Below are 12,484 nucleotides of genomic sequence, written 5' to 3'. Positions count from 1 at the left end.
AATGTTGAGTGTGCAAAGCTGAAAGATCTTTCCAGAATTGGCATTTGCCCAACACCGAGTCGGTGGCTTCCCTTAGAGCTTGGAACTCTCTTATGTTTGCTAATAGAGTTCAACCTTCTCGTATTCCAGATAGAAAAACTGAGGGCCAGGGAAGGGCAGAGACCTTCCCAAAGCCCTACAGAACTCACATCTCCTGGCTCCCTTCCTGGGTGCTTCCCCCAACACCCAAGTGGGCTGCGTTGAGCAGTGGATGGGCCAGGTGGACAGGAGTCCGTGCAGACAGCCGGGGAAAGGAGCCCACCAATTAGTCTGGGAAAGTGACAAGCACATGAAAAATGACCTAGAAAAGAAACCTAGACGTTTCACAAGGAAAATTACACTTCCTCACAGCCTCAAAATGTTCCCCATAAAGTATCCTGGCAAAATATCTTTGAGAACACACGACACGACGGGATGCCTTCACAGGCTACATTTAAGTGTTTTCACCTGGGGAAAAGTTTTGTTTTTCCACTTGAAAAATAAGAAAGATCAGCCTAATGGCACAAAGGAAATGCCTCCTTAAAAGAAGAGGAGGTGTGTTTGCAGAGAAGCATTCCCTCCCTTGTTCCTTCTTTCAGTCCATCATTTAATAAGCATTTCTCGAGCCTTATTACGTGCTAAGCACTAAAGATACAACAGAGAACAAGAAGGACGTGGTCCCGGAGCTGAGGCTGGAAATGAGCATAGTGATGAAGGTGATGATGAGGCCACAAGATTCAACTTGTATTAAAAGTGCTCCACGTTTGGGGCGCCTGGGTGGCACAGCGGTTGGGCGTCTGCCTTCGGCTCAGGGCGTGATCCCGGTGTTGTGGGATCGAGCCCCACATCAGGCTCCTCCACTATGAGCCTGCTTCTTCCTCTCCCGCTCCCCCTGCTTGTGTTCCCTCTCTCGCTGGCTGTCTCTATCTCTGTCGAATAAATAAATAAATAAATATGCTCCTTCCTTGATGATCTCTGTATCTTTGCAACAAGCCTGCAAGGCACGAGCATGTATTAGCCCCTCTTACGGATAAGCACACGGAGGCAAGGAGGTACGGAGGTGTTAAGGAATGTTCCAGTGATACTCCTTTAGAACTGATGGAGTCAGGGTTTGACTCAGCCACTCTGGTACGATGAGGAAGATAAATAATAGACAACTTGCCTCCAAAAATAAATACATGATTACAAGATGTGAAGACTTCTCCAAAAGACCAGGACAACGATTTGGGGAGACTGTAAAGTGAGGACCTGTTTGGGTAGGATTTTTTGGGGGAAACTTGAAGGGCAAGTGGGAGTTAGTTTAACAGAGAGGATAGGGAGAAGGTAATTGGTGTTTTTTGTTTTTTTTTTTTTTAAAGAACGCTGAAATCCTTTCTTTCTGGTGGAATTCCACACGACACTCTGTATCAGAATACAGGACAAGAGCAGAGCTGGCATGGGGGAGCCTCGAGGCCCCTCTAGTCTTCTACTCTCCCGTCTCTCCGCTCGTATCCGTTCCTGGGTAGGCACTGGATCCCTTCTTGTGGACTGTTGGGCTCTGCTGGGCGGGCCATCATCTCAAATGCCTGCCCCTGTGATGCTGGAAATGCCTGGTGTGGCCAGTACCCCTTCTCTAGAAAGTCTGCTCCCACACCAGCCGACTCCAAATCAGACGCCTGTACTCCCCCAGGATGACTGGCCCTTGTCCCAAGGATGGCCTGGCCATAGGCTGAATCTCGGACTCCTGCACCTGGAAACTGCCATGAGGAAGGAGGGCCAGAACTCCACCTGTGAACACGGAGTGAGGGAGGCTCGGGGCCAGAATCAGGTGGGGACGCGGCATGAGACTAAGGGAGCGCTGGGCAGGGGAGAGCCTGAGAGCAAGACCCACATGGCCTCCGAAGAAGGTGGGTGAAGCTTCCCTCCAGACCCACCCCTGGCTGTATCCACCGTAGGGCCGCTCTCAGGTTGTTAAGTAAAGCCTTCTGCCCGGAGCTGCCCCTGGCCACTTCCCCTTCACTCACCACCGTATCGCCAAGAAAGGCCCCTGGGGTCAGAAAGGGGCTTGTTTAGGAAATCACACTGAACATGTGCTCGGCACCCTTCTATGAGTCCATTCTTGGAACAGCCTGTGAGGCGGAAACCATCGGTTTCCCCCCTTTCACAGGTGAGGAAACTGAGGCACAGAGTGTCATGTGACCTGCCTCAGATGGCAAGCTAGGTGAGTGATGACTCAGGATTCGACCCTGAGTAGTCAGTCTCCAGGGAGGCCGAATTTAACCACTCTGTTATCCTATCAGGTTGTTGAAATCAGCCAGAAAAAGCGATGAACAGGAGATATAAGGAGTCTGTTCATAAGAGACTCAAAAATAGTAAACAGCCCAACAAATGGGCAGGAGCTTCATGAAGAATACGAGACTTTTCCAAGGCATAAAAGGCCTGATTGATGCATACATAACGCTCCTGGATGGAAAGGCTTAGTGCTTGTCCAGCTTGTCTGTCGTGATTTAGAAATGTAAAACAATGTAAGTCACGAAGGTATTTTTCGAGGACCCTGATCCTATGATCCTGAGTGCACCTGGAAAATGCCACGGGAGAGAAGAACCAGGACGGTTTTGAGAAAAGGCGCATCATTAAGTGGGAATTTGCTCCCTACTCCGTTTGGGGGCATATAACAAAACCACGGTAATTAAAACAGTGTGACACCGGCTTTTGAATCACAGAACGAGAAGATACATACAATTAAATATTTGCTACGTGATAAAGGAGGTGTTTCATATAAGTGAAGAAAAATATATCATACCGATATTAACTCCAAATGGATTTAATATTCCCATGTAGAAAATGAAACTGATCTCCTCTCAAAATTGCATAACCTGAATTTAATCAAAAGGGAACATCAAACAAATCCGAATGAGGGCCCTTCTACAAAATGATTGGCCTGGAATCTTCTATCTGTCAGCAGCCAAACAGGCAGGGGGAGAAGGATGAGCTCTCAGAACTGGGGAAAGGGACCCAGAGGTGTGGGCAGAGCCGCCCATGCGTCCGAGGCAGAGGGAGGGGTGGATGTTTCGGAAGATGGTGATGCCCCATGAGAGAAGTGGACCCTGAAAGGAAAGTTCTGGAAAGGTGGCTTGTGCCACCGACAAGAGGCCCTGCCCTTTGGTTTTCTGAGCTCTTCTCAAGTGATCGCTGATACATCCATTAATGGCACATTGTGTAAGCTCAGAAAAACCTGTTTGTGAAGAACTTCTAACCATGTCAGTAAAGACTTTAAGTCGAATGTCAGAAAGAAGCACTACTAGGGTTTACTATGTGCCAGGTACTCTTCTAAGTCCCTTTAGATGTTTTCCTCACACCTACCCTATGTGGCAGGTACTATGGTTGTCCCCGCTTAAATCAGAGGAAACTGAGGCAGGATACAGGAGATAAAGTGACCCCACTAAAGTCACACGCTTGTATAAGCAAGGGCTGGGATCTCGCCATAGGGAGTTAAACCCCCGAAACTGCACTCTTTGCCGCCAGGCTCTCCTGCCTCTATATAAAACCAGTAACGTGACCAGTAACAAGAAGGAAAAGATGCTTGCGCAGAAGGTAAGAGTACAGGTATTCGTTCTTTGCTGGACTTTTAGAACATTCCATGGTAAGTCAGCATCATTTTTGCTATTGGAAAAAGACAACACTAACTGAAAAAATTTTCCCCACCTTTCTAGTTCATTCTATGAGAACCAGTTCTTGGCCACTCCCAGACCACGCTGACCTCAGTCCTCTCTGCAACCCCACACCACAGGTCCTCCCCTGTCTTGTTGAGGACTTCATCGTCGGCTAAGTGGTTGGCGGGCTAGATCATTCTCGAGGACATTGCAAACTCCTCAGGAGAGCACACACTTGAACAGGTTCAGAGGAATTAAGCCACTTGCCAAAATGCGTGCAGCAGAACTGGGTTTCAAGCCCGGGTCTTCTGACTCCCAGGCAAGGGCTCCCATCTCTATGCACAGCTGACTTTCCTTACTGGAAATCGTTCACCTTCATGGACAGTTCCCAATTTCCATGGCTTTTATGCGTCCCTCTTTGGAATCAGTGTTTGCCTGTTAGGGGTCCCAGAAAACACCACATGCCACTCTTGGGAGCTCAGGAGTCAAGAGTATCCACATGTGTGCAATCCAGCTGGTGCATCAGGAACTCTCCACGCTGGGACTCGGGACCCGCTGATGTTTCTGACACGGGCTTGCCATGCGACCACGAGCCAGCCACCCCGCCCTAAGCTTCCACGTCCTCAAGAACACAATGGAGAAGTGAAAAAATCCTCCTGAGTGTTTTTCTGGCTCTAAAGCTCTCTCAATGACGACACTTCCTTCCTTCCCTAAGGCACTGGGAGGACCTACTTAGTTCACAGAGATGGGAGTATCTGGAAAATTCAAGAATCACACAGTGGCTAAGAGTAAAGGCTTTGGAGGCCAACAATTCAAGGGCTCAAATCCCAGCCCCTACTTGTGGGACTCGGGGAAACTTTCTTAAGCTCTCTTCATCTCAGTTTTCTTATATCTCAAAAGGGTATAATAAAAACACCTCACCTGCATTGCTGTGAATATAAAGCAATTATTAATTAAAGTAATGCCTGGCGCCAAGAAGTGCTTAATAAATATTAGCTCTGTGCCAGGAGTCTCTGTTATTATAAAAGCCTCTGTTCTTGAAGAATTTCTAAACTCGTGGGGAGACAAGAAGTGCTCTAAAGTACAGTCTGGGGACAATAGGATTGTATGGCATTCAGCATGAATTTGAGAGTGTGGTGCAGGCTGTCAGAGCTGTAGGAAGCAGAGAAGGGGGCCCTGGGAGGACTGGAAGGGCTACTCTAAGGAGAATGCGGATGGGGACGATTTGGCTGGGAAAGAGTGGGTTCCAATGGCAGGGTGTCTTTGGAGAGCCCTATCCCACGTGAGAGAAGGAGCAGACCAGGCATCGCCTCACTTAGTCATTCTGATCCTTCATAATCTTTCGTTCGATGTGTCAGACTCTGTGTTCAGTACCAAGGCCGCAAGATGAATCAGGCAAATCAGTCTCGTAGCGAAGACCATGGGCACCGAGTCAGACGTGCTGGGGTGAGGGTTAAGCTGTGTGATCCTGGTCAAGCTATGTAACCTCTCTGAGGTTTACTTTTCCATTCTCTAAAATGGGGATAACAATGGAACCTCATCACTGGGTCATTGTGTGGAATACATGAACTGCCCAAAAAAGAAGTCAGTCCCTGGTCGGTGCTATCTTGAGTATGTTCTGTCTTTAGCATTGGAAAGTTGTGGGGAACACGGTCTAGATGAGAAACACAGCTCTGTCTGGGAATTGTGCATACCCCGAAGGAAAAATGATCTATGCTGCATCCAGACTTCCCAAACCATAGGATGGTCCTACACGCAAATAAAAAGGATCCCAGAAGAATGCTACTCAAAGTATGGTCCATCCTCCAACCACAGCTCACAATCTCTTTGCAAGACATCTGTGATGAGATGACCATACAGGTGATAGTTTTTGAAAATTTTATAGCAATTTTACATTGTTCTGACATTCAAGTGCATGCTGGGTCGACTTGTCTTATTGAACGGGGAGTAGATCGGCTCCATTATTGTTGAATTTGCATGGTAGATTGCATGTGGTTCAAGTTCTATACAGTTATGTGTCAATCCATGATGGATTGAAAATATTTAAAAACAGTCCTTTGCAACAGATAGCTTGCAAAACATTGTTTTATAAGCAGGCAGAGAACTTGAAGTTTGAGTGGGCAGATGCCCTACATGGTTCAAACATAGAGAATTGAATAGAAGGGATTGATTACACAGACAGGGGAAGATCTGAGAAGCCAAACAAGGGATGATGATACAACTCAGACTTTGGCCACATCGGGAAGCTGCTCCCACTCCTGGGGCTGAAGGGACAACAGGACGGTATGTAGCAACCAAAAACATGATTCAGGTTATCCAGAGGGAGCTAGACCCATGGCTGGGCTTCCTGCCAGGAATCAGAGCCATGAAAGAGGCACTGCTGTAGATACCACAGGAGAAACTGGAGAGAGAAAGAAATACACCCTGACTTTCCTCCTCCTTCCATCCCCCATTACTCTGCCAGAGCCTTCCGTTGGCTGAATCCAGAAGCCAGTTGGCAAGGGAGCTTGGGAATACAGAGAAGGGGAATGACAGTGAACGGATCTTAGAGCAAAGAAACCAATGACTGTCAAGGGGCAAGAAACTAGCCAGGCAGACATGACCTCCAACTGGCTTCTGCTGACCAAGCCAGTGGTGGTTGTGGATTAGGGCTCCTCACTGGCCCTCTGTCTCTGGGCATTAAGAAGACTAAGTAAGACGATGCTCACTCAAGACTCTTGGAGTTTGGAGGGGTGGGGGAGAAGATGGAATTTCCTTTCCAGTAACCCCAAGGGCAGGCTTAAGAAGCACGATTAAAGTCTGTTTCTCTAGATTATTTTCCCTCCAACCTTCCTCTCGTAACTTCCAAGTGGGGGAAAAAAAATCCAAGAAGTCTGTGATGTCCTCCATTTTTAAAATGGAGCTGTTAAAGCCAAAAGATGTGTGCATTATGGAGATTTAGGGGAATTTCTTAGAAAATGGAGAAAGAATTCTAAGAAAAAGTTAAACCAAAACGAAAAACAAGAGGTTGGGAGACAATATAACACTTGTAAAAAGAACCTGCCAGGCTGGGATGAGGGGAGAAAATTGATATTAATGAAACATCATGAGCGAATTAAGACAGCCAAAGTGCTCTCAGATGTCTGTGGGAACTGCTCCTCTCACTGGCTTTTGGAAAAAGTTAACATGTAAAACTTCCTCATAAACAAAAGTATTTTAAGAATTTCAACTCGGAGACATTCCTGGCTAGCATCGCTCATGCAGTTGGGAATACCTTTGATTAATTCCGGCTGGTAATTAGGTTGGAGACTGTTTGTGCCAAGAGCTCCCAAGAGCTGCATGAAGGGCAAGGAGGGAAGTCAGGGCACCAGAGGAGAGCCCTCACCTCCTGCCTTCCCGCCCTGCAGTGGGCTAGATGGTTGGTGAGACTAGTAAACTAGCTCAGGTCATCTGAAGACCGTCACCGAAACCACCCCGCGTGTGACTACAGAACACACCAACCGGAGCGTCTCCCTGTGTCTCCTTTCTCTGACAACAGCCGCTCCCTCCCCTGCAGCCATATTTCAATCACGAGATCCCAGCCCTGGATGTAGCTGATTGGACCAGACGTGGTCACCTGACCCACGCTGAGCCAATCAGATTCTCCCCGCCCGGCGCTTGGAACTAGCATTTGTAGGTGCTAGTCTGTTTTTTTGTGTTACTTAAACCGTGGAAGCGTAAATTCAGGGGTGCTGGTTGGCTGCCTTTTACAGAGAAGCCAGTTTAGAGAGAAAGAAAGATGAAGAAGAAAAGAAATGATTCAAGGCGATGAAGCTGGAGAGAGACCATAGTTATGGGTCACCCTGTTCCCGTCCTCCATGAGCATAGTTTCATGGTCTCTCCTTGGGTGTTGAGAGATGCATCCCCAAATAGTCGAGGTTTTTATTGCTCATGCAAGTTTGGGTTTCTGCTCTTTGCCATCGAGACACCAACAGTTTGAGAAAATGCTATTCACTGTGTCATGGCCGAAAATGGCCGCAGTGCCTGCAGGTGAAGCTTAGTCAATAGTACTTTCTTACTACCCACTTTAATTTAGGAAACATCTGTGCAATGCCTCTTTAAAAAAAAAGAAGATTTTATTTATTTATTTGAGAGAGAGAGAGCGAGCGAGAGCGCACGAGTGTGGGGGAGGTAGAGGCAGAGGGAGAAGCAGACTCCCCTTTGAGCAGCGAGCCTGATGCAGGACCTGATCCCAGGATCCGGGGATCATGACCTGAGCTGAAGGCAGACCCTTCACTAGCCATCCAGGCGCCCTGTGCAATGCCTCTTAATTCTCTCTCCCATTTGGGGCTGGCAATAAAGAGAGAAGTGGGTGAAGACACTGTGCTTTGATGGCTCCCCCAAAGCTGCCCTGACCCAAAACAGCCCCTGCCCACCTGCCTCGAGTCCCACTATTGGAATCGTTTCACTCTGTGTAGGTCAACATGGGGCGCTACATGGTGAAGGATAAAGCCCGTTGTAGAGATGACATATCGAGCCTCAGAGCTTAGGTGGCCACTCCTTGCAGCATCTAGCAAAGTTCTAGGCACCAGGTTTGTACTTGGTAAGATCAACTTATGCCCATGACCCAGCTGTGGCCCTCAGAGGAATCCTGAAACTATCTTAGGGGAACGACTATCAATGCTTCCCCAAAATGGTTGCACCTTAGCATTCCTGAGGAAGCTTTTGGGGGAGAAAAAAAAATCTGATGCTTGGGCCATATTCCAGACCAACTGAATCATGGGCTCTGGGTTTGGGACTTGGGCATCTTTAGTTTTCAGAAGTTTCCAAAATGATTCTAAGATGCAACCAGGGTTGAAAGCTACTGAGCTGAGTGAATTGTGGAAAAAGGGAAAGATTCATTGAACTCTGAGAGCTGGGTCTTCCTTGTTGAACACTGAGTTTGAACACCACCCCCACCCCGGCCGAGTGCCTTGCCTAGGACAAAGGGGAAGAAGAGGGTGGACTGGGACAATGAAGTTTAGATGCTTCCTATCACCACTGAGGTCAGACCAACTTGGACGCCTGAAGTTCATCACTCTTGTACTTCGTTAATTTGGACTCAAGGTGAGAATTTATGAACGTTCTCAAACCATGAGGAAATGGCTTTGTTCAACAGAGGAAAGAGGTAAATAAGACAGCCAGGCCTTTGGCCTGCTTAAGGGAACCGGCCTTACACACACACACACACACACACACACACACACACACACAATGGTGGGTTTACTAATAATACATTGGATTTTAGTTAGTCATTAAAGTAGGTCCTTGGGGACCACTATTTGCCAAACGCTGTTCCTGGCATATGGTAGAGACTCAATATTTGTTGAGTTAATGAATAAATGAACATATTGTCACTGTAGAAATCACCACATGCTCTTGGGATTATAGAAGGTTTTGAAAGAATTGTAATATTTGGAGGTCCAAACAAAAATGAGCTGACCTGTCGCTATCTGGAACCTGGGGGGGGGAGGGTGTCATAGGCCAGAAATTCCAGATTTGGGCTGGGAGATTTCCATTGGTTTGGCTTTCAAGTTTCCCAAGTTTAGAGCCTTCTACACACTCTAAGGCTGGCTCTAGCCTGGCTCAATTTGGGTCAGTAATAAAGGGGGGTGTGGTGAGACATGCCTACCTCACGTATGTCCCACACAGGGGAGGCAACTGTCCCCTCTACTTGGCTCCTCCTCGGGCATCACCCCCTGGGAGGAGACACATTGAGAGGCCAGGACTTCTCAGACTTGTCAGCCAAAACACCAGTAAGGGCAGAAAAGTGTGAGCTCATAATCTCCACAGTTGAGGGGCGCTCCGTGAGGCCACCAAGGTCAGCAGGGCTGCTAGGAACTGAACTAAATTGTGTCTCCCCCAAATCCTTATGTGGAAGCCCGAACCCCCGAAGTGACTGTGTTTGGAGACAGGGCCTATAAGGATGTAAAGTTAAACGAGGTCCTAAGGATGGTGCCCTGATCTTTTAGGATTTGTGTTCTTATAAGAAGAGACACAGAGAGCTCCCTCACACTCAGAGGAAGGGCCATGTAAGGACAAAACGAGAAGGCGGGTACCAGGGCCATCTTTGAAGGTTCTTGAAGTATTTAAAAAAAATTTATTCTGATGTTAACTTACTTGATAATACAGTCTTTGTTATAAGATTAATAATAGTTGTTATTTCAAATAACGTTTTTCCTGGGGCGCCTGGGTGGCTCAGTCAGTTAAGCGTCTGCCTTGGGCTCAGGTCATGATCCCAGGGTCCTGGGACTGAGTTCCGCTTCGGGCTCCCTGCTCAGTGGGGGGGTCAGCTTCTTCCTCTCCCTCTGCCCCTCCCCCCTGCTCATGTGCTTGCTCTCTCTCTCTCACGCATGCTCTCTTTCTCTCAAATAAATAAATAAAATCTTCAAAATTTTTTTAAAAAATAAATAAAATAACATTTTCCCTGAAGTTTCCCCCAATCTTGACCTTATCTCCAATGATCTTTGCAGGAACACGTGCCCCATGACGAGCGGAGTTGAGAAGAAGCTTAAGGAATTGTGACCGGCACAGGAGGGAGGGATCAAACCAGGCTCTTCAGTCCTGAGAAACACTGCACCTCCTTTCAGTAAGGATGCAAAAAACCCCACAAAAGATACAAATCCTGTACATCCTAGGAACTCTGGTACCCGTCCCCTGAGAGGGCCCATGTGGCTCTGCCCTCTGGGTGTCCCATAAGCCACGTCTCACCACGCTCTTACTGGTCTCCCGGAAAATAGGAGTTATTTTTCAGTTTTTGGTTTTAAGTATGGTAACTTGAATTGTGTGTTTTCAAACCGTGTTCCCCCCTGACACCACCGCCACCTTGGAAATTCTGCCAGCCGCCCCCGCCCCCAGCCTGCTTCCCTACCTCCTCCCTGAGTTTTCTTGTTGTATGTGGCTCCGCAAAGCAGAATTCAGCCAACGGGGATGAGTTACCGGGAGGGAGATTTCAGCACAGAGAGGAAGGCATTCTAAAAGTTAGAGCCATCCGAGCCATGGAATAAAATGGTGTGGAAGATAGTGAGTCCCCCGTGGCTGGGGGTGTGTAAGGAGAGGTCAAGTGACTACTCGTGACCAGATGGAGAAGGAGACAGTGTGACACGGGTGCCATGTGAAAAGGCCACAGGGGCTTCTCTTTGTCACGTTGGCCTCTCCGGAAGTCTCAGTGCCCTACCAGGAAAAATGAGACTGACCGGCTGTCACCCCCACCACCTACTTCCTGAAAAGGGTTAGCCTCGCTTTCCTGCCCTAGGCCAGAGGTTGCCCACAGGCTAATCTCAAGGCATTTGGTTTGACCAGGAGGCTGCTGCTATTTTTATCTTGTGATCTCTCTGCTCCCGAACAAAACCAGGCATTTCACGCAAGAAATGCGGATTTTCAGTTTCTCTGTCAAACTCAGATTTGGGAGCCTGGGCTCCCCTTCCAGCAGGGCACCATCCGCCACCCGTGCTGACATCCCCACTCCCGTCACCCGCTCTCCCCTTGTTTTAGATTGGCTTCCCCCCAAAGCAGATCGTGACACCAGGATAGGAGAGCAAGTAGTTTACTTGAGAGGTGAGCCTAGGATACAGGTGCCATGGGTGGGGACGCAGGCCAGGGTGGGGACGAAGGCCAATGAAGTTCCTGTTGTGGACAGCTAGTGTTTAATTGGGCTGGGAGTCACTGTGAGTGTCAGTGCAGAACGTGCCTCAGTTTCCCTCCTGAGTGGAGAGGAAGTGGGGTATTTGTCCAGTCCTGGGTGCAGGCTGCTTGAGCATCGAGAGATCCAGTGGCCAGAGGAAGTCCCGAGGCAGAGAGAGGCTGATCCTAGCAGGGGAAAGGGTGGAGTGCACCGAAAGGGTAAGGCTTGCCCCGGGAGCCCCTGGGTCCTCTCTTTCTTCCTCCCCATCTAGCCAGTCTTGCTTTTTCCTCCCCGACCATTTAGATTCTTCAAGTCCTCTGCTCTTTTGTCCATTCTAAGATTAAGCCGCTAACCGGTTTCAATGGTGAAGTGCAGGGGGATTAATTAGAGGGGGGGATTAACAATGCTTTTCTAAGTCAAATCTCCAAATCTGGGTCATTTAAAAATGATGCCTTTTTAAGTACTCCCTTCTTTGCTGGCAGCCCTTTGCCGACCAGAGGAAGAACAGCAGACACCAGGCGATGGGCCTCTATCTGCCTCCGTGGCCCCACTTCCTGGAACCAAAGGGTTGGCGACAGATGCAGATGAGAAGGGCAAGTTCTCTGCCAGGCCCTCCCCAGAGGGGAGTTAATCTTCACCATAAACCTGTTGTGTTCTGAGAATCTGTCTTGTAAACCTTGTGTTGGCGGCTATTGTTTTCAGATTAGAGAGCCTGTTGACAATCTCTCTTCTAAAAGATCTCTGGTTTGGGGTTTTGAAACGTTGAGCACCATGCCCCCAGCCCCTTGGGGATTCATTCTGCCAGACATGCCAGCCAAGGGCCTTTTCCCCCCAAGTCTTTGCACACCAGGGCCTGGGCTCAGAACTGACAACAGCCTCTTCTGGGTAAAGCAAACTTTTTCTGGCCCTTTCTTACCTTGTTCCCTTTTCTCAGATGCTGTAAACTGAGAATGAGTGAGGCTAGCCCATCAGATGGAGCCAAGGGTTCTTGCCTTCTGGGTGTAGTTACAGTGAGCTGCGATGGGTGGTAGGAGAGGGGACAGGACACAAAGACAGGAAGCCAAATGGGTGGGCCTTGAGCCGTATCATTTAGAGCACAAGGTTCCATTGTTTACCAGCTGGGGGTCCTTGGGCAAACCACCCACTTCACTTGGGCCCTGTTCCTTTGTCTATGAAATGGAAATAATGTTAGCACCTATTTCATGGAGCTCTT

The sequence above is a fragment of the Ursus arctos genome, unplaced genomic scaffold (assembly GCF_023065955.2).
Source record: "Ursus arctos isolate Adak ecotype North America unplaced genomic scaffold, UrsArc2.0 scaffold_19, whole genome shotgun sequence".
Lineage (NCBI taxonomy): Eukaryota > Metazoa > Chordata > Mammalia > Carnivora > Ursidae > Ursus > Ursus arctos.
Note: the sequence above shows the minus strand (reverse complement) of the source record.